Here is a 16,469-nt window from a genome sequence, read left to right as displayed (position 1 = left end):
CCGGTATTCTATTCATGAAATTTTAAGTTTTACAGTAACTTTAGGTAATATTTTGTAGGATGTATTATTTAAAGATTTTAAAGTTATTCTGGTAAGTTTTTGCGCGAGGTAGGAGTGATGTTCCTAATTGGACTAGTCACAGATTACAATGTTTTCCATATAAATAAAGGCGAAATATCATCAGAAACGAAAAAATTCTACGATAGACCTCAAAAAGATAAATGAGTATTGTTTTTTTATTCCACTGTTACTGACAAAATTAGTTTGCTAGACTATATGCTATACACGAGTTATTTACGAAAAAGTGCGGAAAAGAGGAAATTCGAAACGAGTGGCGATAAATTAAACCCGACCGACACGAATTGCGAATTATATAAGTACTTATTCCCACGCGTATCATACGTTTTAGTCTATATGACCCTTTTAACTTTTGACATACGCACGGAAAGTGCTGTTTTCCGCACTAGTGCGGGAAAGTAAGACCATATGTACTGTAAAAGCATATTTTAAGGTCGGTATACACTGCATAATTTTTTATTCCTATAAATGACCAAAATGCTTTGTTGATATAATTGCGTGCAGTGCAATTGATGAAATAAGGGAAGTATAATCATTAGCAATAAATAAAAATAATATTTTAAAATACACTTTAATGTCACTATGACCTAAATCTAATTACAACTAAAGTCGTCACTGAACACATTTTATGATTAAACAGAATATTCAGCAAGTTGACAACATTTTATACAAATAACATTCTATTTTTTTATCTTCAAAGCTAAGACAAAACATTTTTAAATTTATTTACATATATAATCTATTGTAATCATTCCGATCAACACTTATCTACTAAAGTGATCTAAAGTTAAACATGAAAACCCCTGATTTTAAATAGAGTCCATAATTTACTTTGAAATTTTAGTAATGACTGCTTAACACAATAGAAAAAATCCCCACTTGGACAATTCTTGCACAAACTACAAATTCGTTGTCACAAGTGGGATGTGAACACACAAATTTTGCTTTGCGTCAAGCGTTAAAAACTACACTTAGGTCGGGCTGTATCAAACCGCCATTAGCCCTAGCTTAAATAACTTTTTTTTTACTTAATGTTGCTCCAGCTTAATAGTATCAAAGGTAACATAACACCATCTAATCTCAATAGACGCGCCAACGCCTGGCCATGGGCAGTAGAGATCGCCATTCTTCCCGATGCACCATTTCACATTGATGTCCCACAGCTCATTTCTTCGACTCTGAGGGCGTCGTAGCTACAGCATACTTAAAAAAGGAATAAACTTACATTGCAGCAGTATATGCGCGAATTTCTCCTTCATAGTGAGTTTCATGTTCTGGTACTCGTCGCCAAGCACCATCTTTTCGTTGAAGAGGCGGCGGATCTGGTTGTTGGAGGCTTGGATGAGCGAGTAGAACGCGTTCGCGTTCTTCTTGTTGCATTCGCCGTGTTCCAGCCACCCGACTATGGTCTGTAATGATAGAAAATGTTATTAAATATATACTTTATATTTGCCTGCAGATGATACACACTTTAGTCTTTATATAATTTGGGTGCAAGTTTTTTTAACAATCTCAAACTAGTTTTTTTGCAGTCCAAATATGACTAAATTTTTCTGCCGCACGTAGCTTGCCTGCTCCAGTAATTGAGGCATATTGTAGTGAGTATGGGAGTAATATTCTAACGGCGTTCCGACAATATTAATTTTGACTTTCCACGGTCAAGCTTCAGTTTTGTTTGACAGTGAAAAATCTGTAGTTATTGTCTATTCTGTGCTTAAGCCTAATTTTTTCGGAACCACAAGTTTAAAAAAGCCTATATTTTTGGGTACCTACTATAATTTTACCAAGAGTCATAATCAATATAATTTGTGTAAAGTTGTAGATGATATGTAGTTGCTCGTATCTGATATCAATCTACTTACAGGAGCAGCCTCAGCAAACTGATCATCACTTTTGACCTTCTCGGTGACGGTCTGCAAAGAGGCCGGCGTGAGCGGCTCGATGCGCGATGGCGTGGGATCACGCTTGCCCTTTTAATTACTCCGAGCGCTTGCCGCGCTTGCTTCGCTCGTACTCTGCGTAGTCGTCGCGGTTCTTAAAAAAAAGATGAGGAATCGAAGTATGTAGTCATGTTAGTCCAGAATCTTTTTTTTTATTAGTTTCTCATACTACCAAGCAATAAAATACCTTGTTACCAAGATAATATAGCTAAGTGTAGGTGAATTTAAGCTAAAAGATAAGTACTTTTTATGGTGAATATATTTTTTCCTAGATAACAGGAAAATATATATTGACCAAAGACGATACTTTTTTTTATAAATAATAATGAATTTCTCTGAAAACTCAGGGCATTATTTCTTAAACCTGTAACTCTTTAACATCCAGATTATAAAAATCCCCAATTCAAGCCTCATTCATTGCCTTAAAGTCCTACGTACGTACGTACTACGTAGACAATAGGGTGGTAATTTTTTCCTTATATCTTATTGTGCCCTATAAAGGTTTTTGGTTTATCAAACTAGTGAACCAACCATGAGTTGGTAAAAAACAAGAGAGTATAAGTTTTAAATTCTTACCAATGCAAAGTCCACAAAGATAGTAGTAGCCTCGCTGTCACCCTGATTGTGATGGTATTTGAATCTGAATCCAGATATGCTGAAGGCAGCCTCCACACTTTCCTGCTTCTCAAATCTGATGTGACACACTCCCTGTCTGTGCAACTTGATTTCGGCAGTGTTCCCGAACCGCTGGAAAATCTCTTGAAGAATATCTTCCTTTAGACTGTTAGGCAAGCCTCCAACAAAGATTGTACGGCAGCCTGGTGGCCGCTCTCTGCGGTTTGGCAGAGAAGCACTCGGTATCGGAGTCAAGAGAACAGCAGAGCTGCAGTAGATAGGCTGGTTGTGCGGGTGCATCATAGGCATCATTTGTTGGTTCATTAAGAACATGTTCTGATCCATCATTGGATTCATCTGCATCATTCCAGGCATCATGCCGGGCCAGGCAAAATTAGGTTTACTATCATGAGGTTCACTATCTTGAGAATTATGGACAACTTCTTGCGGTTTATTAACATGAGATTTACGGACGATTTCTTGAGGTCTACCGTCTTGAGGTTTTCTAAAAACAATTCTTTCATATTTACCATCTTGAGGCTTTTTATAAACGACATCTTCAAATTTACCATCGTGATGTTTATGAACTCTAGCAATTACAAGTTTACCATCTCGAAGATAAACAACTTCTGTATCATAATCTCCAGGATCATCGCCCATGAGAAAATCATATTTATAGGAACATCACCACGAGAGTGTCCAAAATTACCACCGAAATGACCATATCCCCGACCATCTCCGCGAAAATTTCTATGCATTCTGCTTGCAATAAATATTCACGTTTAAGTTGTTCAGCATATATTTCGTCTTGATTTAATGCTGCAACATCTTTGGTATCAATAACTTCTTTAGTGCCACAACGGCAACAACTGCCTTATTATACATTACTTACACCTGAATTATTATTCGAAATTTCTACAACTGCCTCATTTTCAACAACATCCTTCTTTTTATCAACTTCTTTTGTAATAGTTCTTGGTTCTTCATATTTATAATCATCAATAAATTCGCCGTCAAGACTTGGCAATTTTTTAAAAACTTAACCAGGTAAATCACCTGGAATAGGTGTATCTTTATCTAAATAATAACTAACTTCACATTCAAAATCTTCACCAAAATCACCCTGATAATGTTTAAAAATACGCTTTCTACTTCCAGTTTTGGTATATACAGCACTAATAATTGATATAAGTATAGGGATCGCACCAAGTCTCATGGGATATTTCTTAGTTTTTAATTTATGTTTAGGGAATGCAAATCGGTTATTTTTTGTATGGAAATAACCGCGGTTTCGGTTAATAACCGATAATTTCCATACAAAAAATAACCGAAAATAACCGATTTGCATTCCCTATTTATGTTGTTTATTTAATTTAAATTTAATTGCATCATTAAAAAAGTCAGTCAAATTATAAAAGCTGATCGACAAAACAAATGAGTTTCAAAAATTAATACTTGAAAAAAAAATTAGGTAGATATGCAAATAAATGTAAAATCTTATGATTTTTTGTGTAAAAAAAATATTTTTTAACAAAATTAATTAGAATTTTATGGCAATGTACAAACTAGAGTATTAAACACGTTAACTTGATCAATTTAATAGAAAACCATTGATGATTGTATATAATGCTATTACACAAATTTTATTAACATAGAGTAATGACATATGAAAACTGTTTAAATTTAAAAGATTACATATAATGAAGCAATGTTTGTAAACAGATAAATAACAAATAATTTATAATTTTTAAGAATTAAATCCTTGATCAGAATACATGTTTTTATATTGATTATAAGTATCTTAGCACCTGCATTAAAAAACTAGGTAGTATGAGAATAAAAACATTTATATTGTTTTTATTCTCATACTACCTTTTTTTCTATTAATTCATAATGTATACAAATTATAAAAAGTTAAAAATGCTCTATTTTTGTAATTCTTATTATCTACCTACAGATAATGATTTTCTTAAATTTATGGTTACGTTACAAATAGATAAGTAGTAGTCTTTCTTTTACTCCTCGACCAGACTAAAACACTATACTTAATCCAAAAAGTTACTTAATATAATATTTTTTTATAAAATACAACATCATTATAAATTTTTATTTTTAAATGAAAAATTAAACCAGTTCTTAATGAAATCGCGTTTTTGAACCGGTGTTCCTTTTGTTTCAGGCATAGTAATTCCCATAATAAATGCTCCAAGTAAGGATAGACCACTGAAAGTATACCAAATAGTCGTATTAGTAGGAGATAGTAAAAATGCAGCATATAAAGCAACAAATAATGCCAGCAAAACATTCGAGAAAGTAGCTATTTCGTTAATGTCAGGTATGTACTTTGCTGGTACGGTCTCATTTTGATAATAGTATGGTACTGCACCCAATCCTCCATTGTAGACGATGGTGAACAAGATCAAACTGACAACATTTGTGCCCCAAACACCCATCGAAAGTGTCACTAAAAAAATCAGACACAAATTCACAATAATCGGAAGTTTTCTGCCAAACAAATCGGGTAGGAATCCTGTAGCAAGATTGACCAGACCAGCAACTATTAATGGCGAGAGACTTTTGATTTGGGCATAATCACCAGTAAAAAGTGATCCCGAGAAATTTCCAATAAAGTCAACTCCAGTGGTCTTTTGGAATACGTGGGCCAGAACAACAGAAACAGTCGATTTCAAAGCAGTTGATGAAAACATGAATTTGGTCACCTCGATAAATCCTTTTTCTTTCTTCACATCTAACAACTTAAATGAACCAAGTGAACAGGCTAGCGATAATATTGACAGTAGAATTGGTATCAAATTAAAGAAAGTATATATTTCAGGAGTCACGAGAGGTATCAAGGCAACAGCAGTAGTAAGTCCCACCATAATAAAGAAAGGGAAAAATGATGAAAACAGTCCTCTGATATCTTCTCTACAACTGAAATACAGTATCTGAGGAATGATCATACAAGCAATACCGGAAGCAAGACCTATCAAAAATCTTGCCAAAAATATCATAAGAATATGCGGATAGATCACTTGAATCATGTATCCGATGAAAAATATAATTGATGTCAACTGAATTACAATTAGATGGGAATATTGTCTGATCATCAACATAAAAAATGTCCCTACAGTCGATCCAAAATATAAGACTGCAGGACACAGATTCTTGAAAAAATCGTGATTCTTATCAAAGAAACCTTTCGAATAATCTCTTAAGCCATGATCAGCAATCAAAATATACGATGTAAAGCTGTAACCTATTACGAAGGAAAGTATAAAGGACATACTGTACGTGCAAATATTCTCAATCATTCTTGTTTTAGCATATGTTACTGGCTTATCCCGTTTTTCTTCATCTAAATCCAAAAGCACCTTTGTTGCACCAGTTTTAGCATTAATCTTTTCCTCGGGCGAATTGTCATAAAACACGACTGTACTAGAGTTTCCTGAGTTCTTTTCCATGGTGATGGGTGTTATTTGCTCTTTTATACAGCAAATAAATTGCAATTATCAAAAAAAAATGATGATCAGATCAAAAAAAAAGCGATAAACAGTTTATTATAACACGGAAAACAGTTTTTTCCGTTTCCGGTCTCATACGTGTGAATACGTGTTGTGAAGTGATCCGTGAAAAAAACTGCCAAAAATCGATCGCAAATGAACTGCAAGTATACAAATCGTAAAGCAAACGAAGTAATCTAGCAAGAGTAATAATAATTTCGGTGGAAACAAAGTTATCCGAGCGTGAAAAATCGAAAATTATAGTGCAAAATCATATTGGAGGTTATGTGAACTTACAATCAGAGCTGTTTCACTTAGAACTATCAATCAATCAATCAATTTTTGTGTATTATGGCTCCATCAGGGCTTGATGATTCCGCCAGTGTCGAGGTTGGATAACACACGGCCAGTATGATATAGATCGTCGGTGATGTATATACGGTGTTCGGTTGAGTATCCATCCACCCTACAAACAAACACAAGCCATTCAACCTACGGACAACACGACCACTTCCAATAGTTAAAGACGTCATAAATCAGACAACGTTTGTTGTGTATGTATATAGATATATGTATGTATATATTATTAAGGTTATTATAACATTTACTAGATCCATCACCTGTCAGTATACCATACTTCACAGTTTGAACTCATTCTTAGTTAGGAATTTATTCAAAATATCACCAAATGTGGTATAAACTAGGGTTAGGAGGAAGTTAATATTTATTGGACGGCTTATCTCACGTGGGAGAAAATCATATATTGGATGACGTATTAAGGGGCATTCCAAAAGTATATGGTTAGTAGTACCTTCGTCCAGTCCACACTCACAGATCGAGCTGTCCCTTATTCGCATCTTGGCCAGGCGCACTGGCGAACAAATGTGACCAAGTCGTAATCTGATAATATTCGAAGTTGTTACCTTAGAATAGCCTTTGTGCTTGAAAAACCAGGGTTTAGGAGGGATATTTGGTTGCAAGTTACCGTAGTGTTGACCCTTGGCTCTACGTGAGAGCTGCCATGATTTATTCCAATTTTCAAAAAGAAGACATCTTATCGAAGATCTTATGTCTCGAGTAAAGCATTTTTGGTCAGAAGCGAAACTCTGGTGTATGGCAGATTTTGCACATTGGTCCACGACCTCGTTACCAGTTATGCCTGAGTGGCTAGGGATCCATGCCAAGACTACTTGCAAATTGGCATCATGGCATTCTCTAAGTTTATCTTTTATTTTTAAGGTAAGGTAGAAGTTATCCTTGGAGTGAAATGGTAGTCTATTCAGGTCCTGTAGGCAGCTCAGAGAATCCGTCAAGATTATACTTTTGTCTTGATTATGCGATTTAATATAGGTGATAGCTTCATATAGAGCGACTGCTTCGCCGGTAAATATTGAGGCTTGTGGGGGGCTTTTATTATTAAGTACTATTTTATATTTTGGGATCCATACCGCTGATCCTACAGATTCTGTTGGGTTTATTTTAGAGGCATCTGTGTAAACCTGTAGCCATCCCTTAAATTGTCTGTCCATAATTTGGTTAAATACTGTGTTTGCATTGGGAGTTTTTTTAGAAATTCCCAAGTCTAAGACGACTGTGGGTTGAAAGACTAATGTGTCGTAATTAAAGCAGAATATTTGATTCTTATCAAATTGGTAGGAATTTATATTGCAGTATTTTTTGTAAGATTTAATTAATGGGGGGAGTTCTTTATTTTTCCAGTAATTAGAGTCAGGAGATATATCCATTAGGGCTTTACATTTTGCTAGCAGTGGGTGATTCTCATATTGTATTATATTCATAAGAAATCTATCGGCCAAGTACTGTCTACGCATTATAAGAGGGGGGTCTAGACATTCCACTTGCAGAGCATTTATTGGAGATGACCTCATGGCACCAGTCACAATTCGCAGGCACTTAGCCTGGATTCTATCCAGTTTGCCCAGTGCTGCCATATTACAGGGTTCCAAAATGAAACTAGCATAGTCAAAGTGGCTTCGAACTATAGCATTATATAGAATTTTCTGGGTGTACGGATGAGCCCCCCATCGTACGCCAGACAGTGAGCGCATAGCATTAATACTTATTTCGCATTTTTTTGCAATATAGTCCAAATGGGGTTTACCAGTCATTTTAGAATCGAGCAGAACTCCCAGAAATTTTACCGAGTTAACAATTTCAATTTCTTGACTCTCCAAGGAGAGTTCTATAGGTGGGATATTTTTTTTACGAGTGAATACTACAGCTTTACATTTGGGGACGGATAGGGAGAGTCCATGAGCTTCAAGGTATTCTCTTAGGTAGAACAGGGCAGAGGCCAATCGGGACGAGCAGTCTGCAAACGATGAGGAGTTTTTGTATAGGACTATATCGTCCGCATATTGCAAAATATTGCAGAAGGAGTCTACCGTGGGTTCCAGATCATAAGTGTAGAGACTATATAGAATGGGGCTGAGGACGGACCCTTGGGGGAGACCCTGCCATACTGGCCTGGGCGGAAGAACATTGCCATTTGAACGGACACATATGTATCTGGCCATAAACAAATTGCTAATTACATTTGTCAGTCTTGAAGGGATATTTAACCGTTCCATTTTTTGTTTAAGTAGTGAGAGGTTGACATTATCATATGCTGCTGCAATGTCCAGGAAAACCGCTATAGTTTGCTCATTATTGCTAAAGGCCAGCCGGATATCTGTGGTTAGAATGCTGAGACTGTCAACAGTGCCCCTACCCCTGCGAAATCCGAATTGCGAGTTAGCCAGTATGTTACGGTTTTCAAGAATCCATTCTATACGATTTTTGATTGCATGTTCCATTATTTTAACCACAACTGAGGAAAGTGCTATTGGGCGATATGACGAGGCTTCTTTTGGGTCTTTGCCGGGTTTTAGTAAAGGAATGATGATTTGAGTTTTCCAGGGTTCGGGAACAGTACCGGTGATGAGAACATGGTTTATTATTTTCAGTAAGTACTCTTTGGTGGTTTTAGAGGATTGGGTTATAAATGAGAACGGTATCCCATCGATGCCAGGAGAGGAGTCCTTTAGGTGGTCCATAGCACATAATAATTCTGGGTAGGAGAAAGGGTCATTCATTTTATCTGTGGTCTTGTCCACTGGTATGGATTGCGGGAAGAGGTCTTCATTTGGAACAAAGGGAGGAGATAATTTATCTATAAATGCTGGTAGCCAGGTATTAGTATCATTGCATAAAGAGTCATTAAAAGTTTGATTCCTCCGGAATGCCTTTATTTTTTTCCATACTAGTGAAGATGGCGACCTTGGAGATAGGGACTTACAGAAACTGGACCACCCTTCAGCCTTTTTTTTTGCAAGCAGCCTCTTGGATCTAGCCTTCGTTTTTTGTAGGTTTAGGAAGTTTTCCATAGTGAGATTTTCAGAGTAGATTTTCTCTGTTTTTTTACGGTCTTTTATTATATTTGTACACTCCAGGTCCCACCAGGGGGGAGAAGGAATCTTGCGGGATTTTGTGTTTTTTATAGGAATAGATTCATCCGCAGACTGGCAGATGTGCTCTATAAAATTAGTGTCTAACTACCAATAATCCCGATTTGGCGGTAAAGCCCCCATACTTCATATTGGTCCAATATGAAGTATGGGGGCTTTACCCCAGAGTCCGGTTAATACACGACCAAATAATGTACAGCCCAATAATTGGCGTCCACTTTTTTGGATGCGTATTATTGGGTTGTACACTACTGCCCTGTTAAAAGAGTGGCTTCATATTATTGGCACGGACCGAGCTTGTACACCCTGATAACGCTCAACCCAATAATACACGACCCAATAATACGAATCCATTTAGTGGACGCCGAATATTGGTCGCATATTATTGGCCCGTACCGAGAATGCTCGACCCGGGATTGCTCAACCCAAGAATGTACAGCCCAATAATTGGCGTCCACTTTTCGCTCCACACCACAGACTATAAATATTTGACACATAGAGTGTTATTCTAGGGATGGGCGACGATTTTTAAGTTTACGATTCAATAATGTTGCCATGCGCAAAAAATAGGCAGATAATGGTAAGGTTAAGTAGCTAACATATTATAGCACCGCACCGCGACCTTGGTGCGTCGCACGCATAAGTAAGAGCGAGAAAGAGATATATTTTTCTTCCAGACTGAAACAATTGTCCGATCCATGAAATGTATACTTGGTCAAGCAGATCTGGTCAGTAGAAAAAGGCGGCAAATTTGAAAAATTTCGGCGCGAAGGGATCTCTTCCCATAGAAAATTTGAATTTCGCGCCTTTTTTTATTGATAAGATGTGCTTGACCACCTATAATTAGAATAAAATGACAGAGAAAGGTGCCTGCAATTTGCGAATTTAAAGTAGTAACACACTATCGCACCGCACCGCGACCTTTCGCACCGGTAAGTGAGGGCGAGAAAAAGATATCTGTTTCTCGCTCTCATTCATGAGTGCGACGCACCAAGGTCGCGGTGCGGTGCGATAGTGTGTTAGCTACTTTACAGGGTTTTAAATGAGTATAGTTTTCCTGGTTCTTAGGCCCCGTTAGCACGACAGCTTTTTCAACGCGCGTTAAAAAAGCGTTTGAATGACACAAATGGATAACCATTTATGTATTCACACGACAGCGGTGGCGCTTTTTATCCAGTGTTGTTGGATTTTAGACTTTAAGCTTTGGTCGATAAGTCGAATTTAGAGTGCGAACAGATTCAAGCGCTTTTTTAACGCGCGTTGAAAACTTTGTCGTGCGAATGGGGGCTTACTGACTGTCAAATTGGTTTGACGAACTATAATTAAGTCTTCGTCACACAGGAGCGTTTTACGGGTGGCGCGCGAGCGAGGCGTGAGCGTTTTATATGTAAAGTAGCTATAGGTGGTCAAGCAAATCTTGTCAGTAAAAAAAGGCGCGAAATTAAAATTTTCTATGGGACGATATCGCTTCGCGCCTATATTTTTCCAATTTGCCGCCTTTTTCTACTGACAAAGAAAATAGATATACGTTTCTCGCTCTCACTTATGGGTGCGACACTCCAAGGTCACGGTGCGGTGCGATAGTCTGTTAAGCCCCCCATTCACACTCCTACCTTGTAGTCCGCCTCGTAATCCGCCTCGTTGGGTAGGATTGTGTATGGGGGTTGCGGACTACGAGCCGTCCTACAAACTCAAGTAGGATGCCACTTGGGTCCTACAAATCCTACAAGCCCCGCCCATCGCTGTAGTCCGCCGCGTAGGATTGTGTGTGGCTTGTCGTCCTACGTTGAGGACTACCGTGTTTGACGTAGGTATAACAACAGTGCGCGCCATTTTTTTGAAATTTATAAAGGAATCGCTGTTTTTGGGACCAGAAATCACCCAATTACTCCAACAAACAATGGAGGAATTGGCATTGCAACAATTATTACCAAAACTTAAGAAATATGACGTTCTCTGGCGAATTTTTAGCAGTTTTCTTTTCCCACACTCTTTTTTATTTTTATCCAATAACAAGAAAATGCATAGCAGAAGAGCTATTTTCTTTTTTTAAATTGCACGTAACATTTTCAAGAGTAAGTAGACCGACCACAGACCGACACTTGTGAGAAACGAATCAGTACTGGCTTCGAGCAACACGGAAGGGAGGCGGCATTCGCACTATTTCCCCTCTGCCGAGGTACAAGATTAGCGCGTCAATCTAATCTAGCGCGGGTAATAAAACTAGTTGCACTTGGATTTTTCACTAGACCGAGTCCAGACGCGCGCGTGAACACTGCTGCACAAAAATGCCTGTTTGCTCGGTTTTTTGTTATAAAAAGAGATCGGGGACATCAAATTTACAAAAAGAAAGTGTTACATTTCACATGTAATATTTTTTTTTACATATCATACGTTTAATTACATTCAAACACAATTATTATATTTTAGTCTCATGTAATTGTTGGATTTATCGATTTTGCTCGCTCAGTACAAATTGCGGATCGGTCGAGCGACAAATCCGACTTGTCATCTCTCAGAATACAATAACATACTTCAACGAAAATGTGTTAGTGTGCGTGTTGTGACACTTGTCACTCGTCCGTACACAAAAAGAGATCGAGGTTTGCAAGATTTGTCTTTGACGTGTGTCATTTTCTATGTATTTGTGTCGTCGTTACAGATTAGATTTTGTATGTAAGTGTGTGAGAAGTGCGACTGTGTGCATCTTTCCCCCCGCGAAAAATGGCAGAAAGATTTGTACGGTGAGATATCGCTTGGGCCCCTCCCTTCCGATGTGTCGGAAGCCGGTGTTGCTCGAAGAGTACTGGTGATGGACGGCAAAACAGAGGGCCTACCGCGAACCACGTTCGACGTGTTGCCCCTCTGTCGCGCGTGTAAATTCGTACGTAAGTGTGACAGGGAGGCAGCACGTCCAACGTGGTTCGCGGTAGGCCCTTAGTACCGTTTGTGAGCTATTTCTTGCTCCGTAGTCCTGCGAGGCGGACTACAACGTAGGATGGTGTGTGAGCTATATCTTAGGCCCCGTTCGCACGGCAGCTTTTTCAACGCGCGTTAAAAAAGCGTTTGAATGACACAAATGGATAACCATGTATGTATTCACACGAAGGCGGTTTTTAAGCGCAGCGCTTTTTTATCGAGCACTGTTCGATTTTCGGCGTTGAGCGTTGGCGTCAAATTGAATAGAGCATACGGAACTCCGTGTATCTGTTCTCACAAGCGTTAAAAAAGCGCCGGCGCTGCTGTCAGTTGGCTGTCAAGTGTAAATTTTTGGTGTCAATCGTCAAGATTATTATTAGTTTCACTTTAAAAATGTCAACTTATGCTTACAAATTCCTGAAATATTCAAGCTATATTCAAATAATACGTCGTAATAGCAAATAAAGTATGGCTTTGCTGAGATGCGTACGTGGCAGTACGACTCACAAGTGATTTTTAAGCGTTCATATGAACACAAATATTGGAAACGGTAAAAAAGCGCCAACGTCGGGTTTTAACGCAACGCTTTTTAAGCTGTCGTGCGAATGGGGCCTTACGCCGTAGTCCTGCGAGGCGGACGACAAGGTAGGAGTGTGAATGAGGGGCTTTAGCTACGCGGCGCGCCCCGCTCACGCGCCGCCCGGAAAACGCGCCTGTGTGACGAAGCCTTTACAGAGAATTCTTATTAATAGTTTTTAACAGAAGTAGACCGTTGGAGCTGACCTAAGTTTCTGAGTTACACACTCTCTTTTTGTATTATTTAACGAAGACTTCCTTATTCCTTCGGGACTGATCGAATCGGTCGATTTGATCAGTAATGAAATTGGCGTCAATCTCCAATTTTAGATTTATGGTGATATTAGAGCCCTCTAAATTGAATAAACGGGTATGTCCTTAAACCACGTCCAAAGCCCCCTCCAGACTATGCGCGTGAATCGCGGGCGAAGCCGCGAACGCGAGTGTGGAGTCGTTTTCGCTGTCTGCGAAAATCGTCTCACACTCGCGATCGCAGCTTCGCGCCGCGATTCGCGCACGAGTGTGGAGGAGGCTCAAGACCACCGGTGGACGGGCAGCAGCGTCCCTCAAATTCGGTGTACTCGACTGCGATCGCCAACCCGCTTGCCAAGCGTGGCGATTATGGCATTCACCCCCAAAGAAGGGGGAGGCCTATGTTCAGCAGTGGACGTCTTATGGCTGAGATGATGATGATGATGATGATGAAATTTAATAAATGCCCCAGAACGAAAATACTGACCTCACAAATTGGTATTCTTGCGTCCGCACCTCATTTTATCGGTGGTTGAATTCGGTGAGCCAAATTGGTATTTGCGTCCGCACCTCCTGATTCGATCGGGCAATTGAATCAGATTGGCGAAAAATTTACTAATCTGGATATGCCTTTAATTGACAAGAGTTTAAAGGATATCATACAAATACGACGGAATAAAAATAAACTTGCTTATACTGTTGTGTATTGCTATTGAATAGCTTGGATTGCTCATGATAAAATTAATCTTGATTGAATTTCTTTCAGATCAAAAATCAAGCCTCAACATCGCAATCCCTCAACTCAAAAAAAGATTCCTAATGTTGACGCCAGAGATATAATTATTTCCAAAAAGCGTGCACAAATAACAGATGCACGTGAAATATTAGCTGAACTAGCTCACAGATTAATAATATGTGTCTACAGATTAGTATAGCCGCCCGTCATACTTTTTTTTTCTATTTATTTTTAGAGCTTGTCACCGAGGTGAACTTGACGCTCCATAAAAAACTACAAATTTATACATTCTTACAACTAACTTATTCTACACACTTCCCAGGCTCGATAATACATCAGAGCGTAACGGACGATGTAGCAACCGGTGCAATGGAACAATCCATCAGCACGACCAGGTACAACTGGGACACGTCTAAAAAGGTAGTAGATCACGATAAGATACAATGGGCACTATCCACATTTCAACCTTACAAAGCCCCGGGGCCAGATGGAATCTACCCCATACTACTACAAGAGGGCGCCAATGTACTAATACCGCACTTAGGTAGACTGTACAGAGCGTGCATAGCCTTCGGACACGTACCGCGTGTGTGGAGGATGGTAAAGGTAACGTACTTGCCTAAACCAGGCAAAGCAGATTACACAGAAGCCAAATCATACAGGCCGATAAGTCTGTCATCGTTTTTCCTCAAAACACTGGAGAAACTGGTAGACAGACACATAAGGGATGGTCCTCTTAAGAGGCATCCGCTGCACCAATTGCAGTGTGCGTATCAGCCGGGTAAATCGACTGAAACGGCACTACACCTGGTGACAACCAGAGCGGAACAGGCGATAGAGAACAAAGAACTATGTCTGGCCACTTTTATAGACGTGGAGGGGGCATTTGACCGCACCACGTATCAGGCAATCAACATTGCAGCATCTAAACATGGCATAGAACCAACAATCTGTAGATGGATTGGTACTATGCTAAATAGCCGACTAATAAAATCCTCCCTTATGGGAGATGAAATATTAGCTACGGCTACGAAGGGTTGTCTATAGGGCTTGCAATTCGAATATTCGAATATTCGAATTTGTCGAATATTCGACCTGTTTTGATATTCGAATATTCGGCCGCTCAGGTTTCGAATATTCGAATATTTTTTATTAGTATAAAAAATCTATTTCATCCGCTGTAGTTACAGTTTCTGTGTATTTTCCGGGTATTTACAGTGAATGAGGAACGATAGGTACCCAAATACGAAGGAAATAATATTTTTACTGTATTCCTCTCGATAGACTTCGTGAATACAGTGAAACTTAACTCAATTTGAAAGAAAACGAAATCAAAAAGTATGTTATTTTTACGGTGCGTAAGTTTTAAGTTATAAAGGTCATTCTATTTATTCAGTGCAAGCGTGCGTTAAGCGATTTTTTGAAGACTAAACCTTGCCCGCACTTATCGCAATTCTCAAATTTGATCATACCAAACCTGCCCAAGTAGGTAATCTAACTATGCACCTTTAGCTAACGAATAGTCCACCCAGTAGTCAACTAACTTTTTCCCTTAAATATTCCAATATTATATAATTAAGTCGACCTTTAGGAATAAAAACTTGCCAAAACAAACAAAGTCAATAAAGATTCAAAATACAATGGAATTAGGTACATGCTGCGATCATATATAACCATGGATACCGCCTTTAGGAACATTACCGTTCAAATTCTCGGGCCAAATTAGCACACATACACAATTACGCCTACATTCAAATAAGACGACGCGTTTACAGAGCCTGTAATCAAAGCTGGTAAACAAAATAAGAGTCATCTTTATTACACTAATGGTACATAGCTAAGTGTAGATGAAATGCATATAATGTCAATAACTACCAATCAGCGACATTAATCCGCTAATAACCTTCTTGCTGTACGTACTGGCCGCTGAGAGTTCGCGGTTCATATTTGATTAGAATATGACTTGGACAGGGATAGGTTTATGCCATACAGTGAAGAACCAGTCAAATAATTCACGTATAATAATTTAATGCAGATTAAAAGATAACTAGTTAAAATGTTGTTATGACATGACAGACTAACTCAACATAAGTAAATATATCATTGTTGTATAAATGTATTCCGCTATAATAAGTATTTTGTAAATTTTATTATCAATCTGCATGGCAGTGCGAAGTCACGTTCAGGTATAGTCTGTCCGTTTTTCTAAGGTCAAGTACGCCATAGTAAATGTATGGCGAACTTGATCTTAGAAATCGGACTAGATACAGTCTGCAAAATTTACATGGGTACACGAATCGGGTCAAAAATATTTGAACAGGCGGAGTCACAATAAATCCCCACTTTCAGTTCAGAATATTTTATATGTATATAGCCGGTCAAG

The 16,469-nt window shown here is 38.6% G+C and overlaps 1 long non-coding RNA gene across 1 annotated transcript in view; it reads left to right on the top strand.

Moving 5' to 3' along the window:
• LOC134794986 (uncharacterized) overlaps nucleotides 1–16,469 on the top strand; it is a 207,723-nt gene that overhangs the window by 84,917 nt on the left and 106,337 nt on the right. The gene's annotated exons all lie outside the window — the stretch shown is intronic.

The sequence above is a fragment of the Cydia splendana genome, chromosome 11, assembly GCF_910591565.1.
Source record: "Cydia splendana chromosome 11, ilCydSple1.2, whole genome shotgun sequence".
Classification (NCBI taxonomy): Eukaryota; Metazoa; Arthropoda; class Insecta; order Lepidoptera; family Tortricidae; genus Cydia; species Cydia splendana.
Note: the sequence above shows the minus strand (reverse complement) of the source record. Positions and strands in the feature narration are given on the sequence as shown.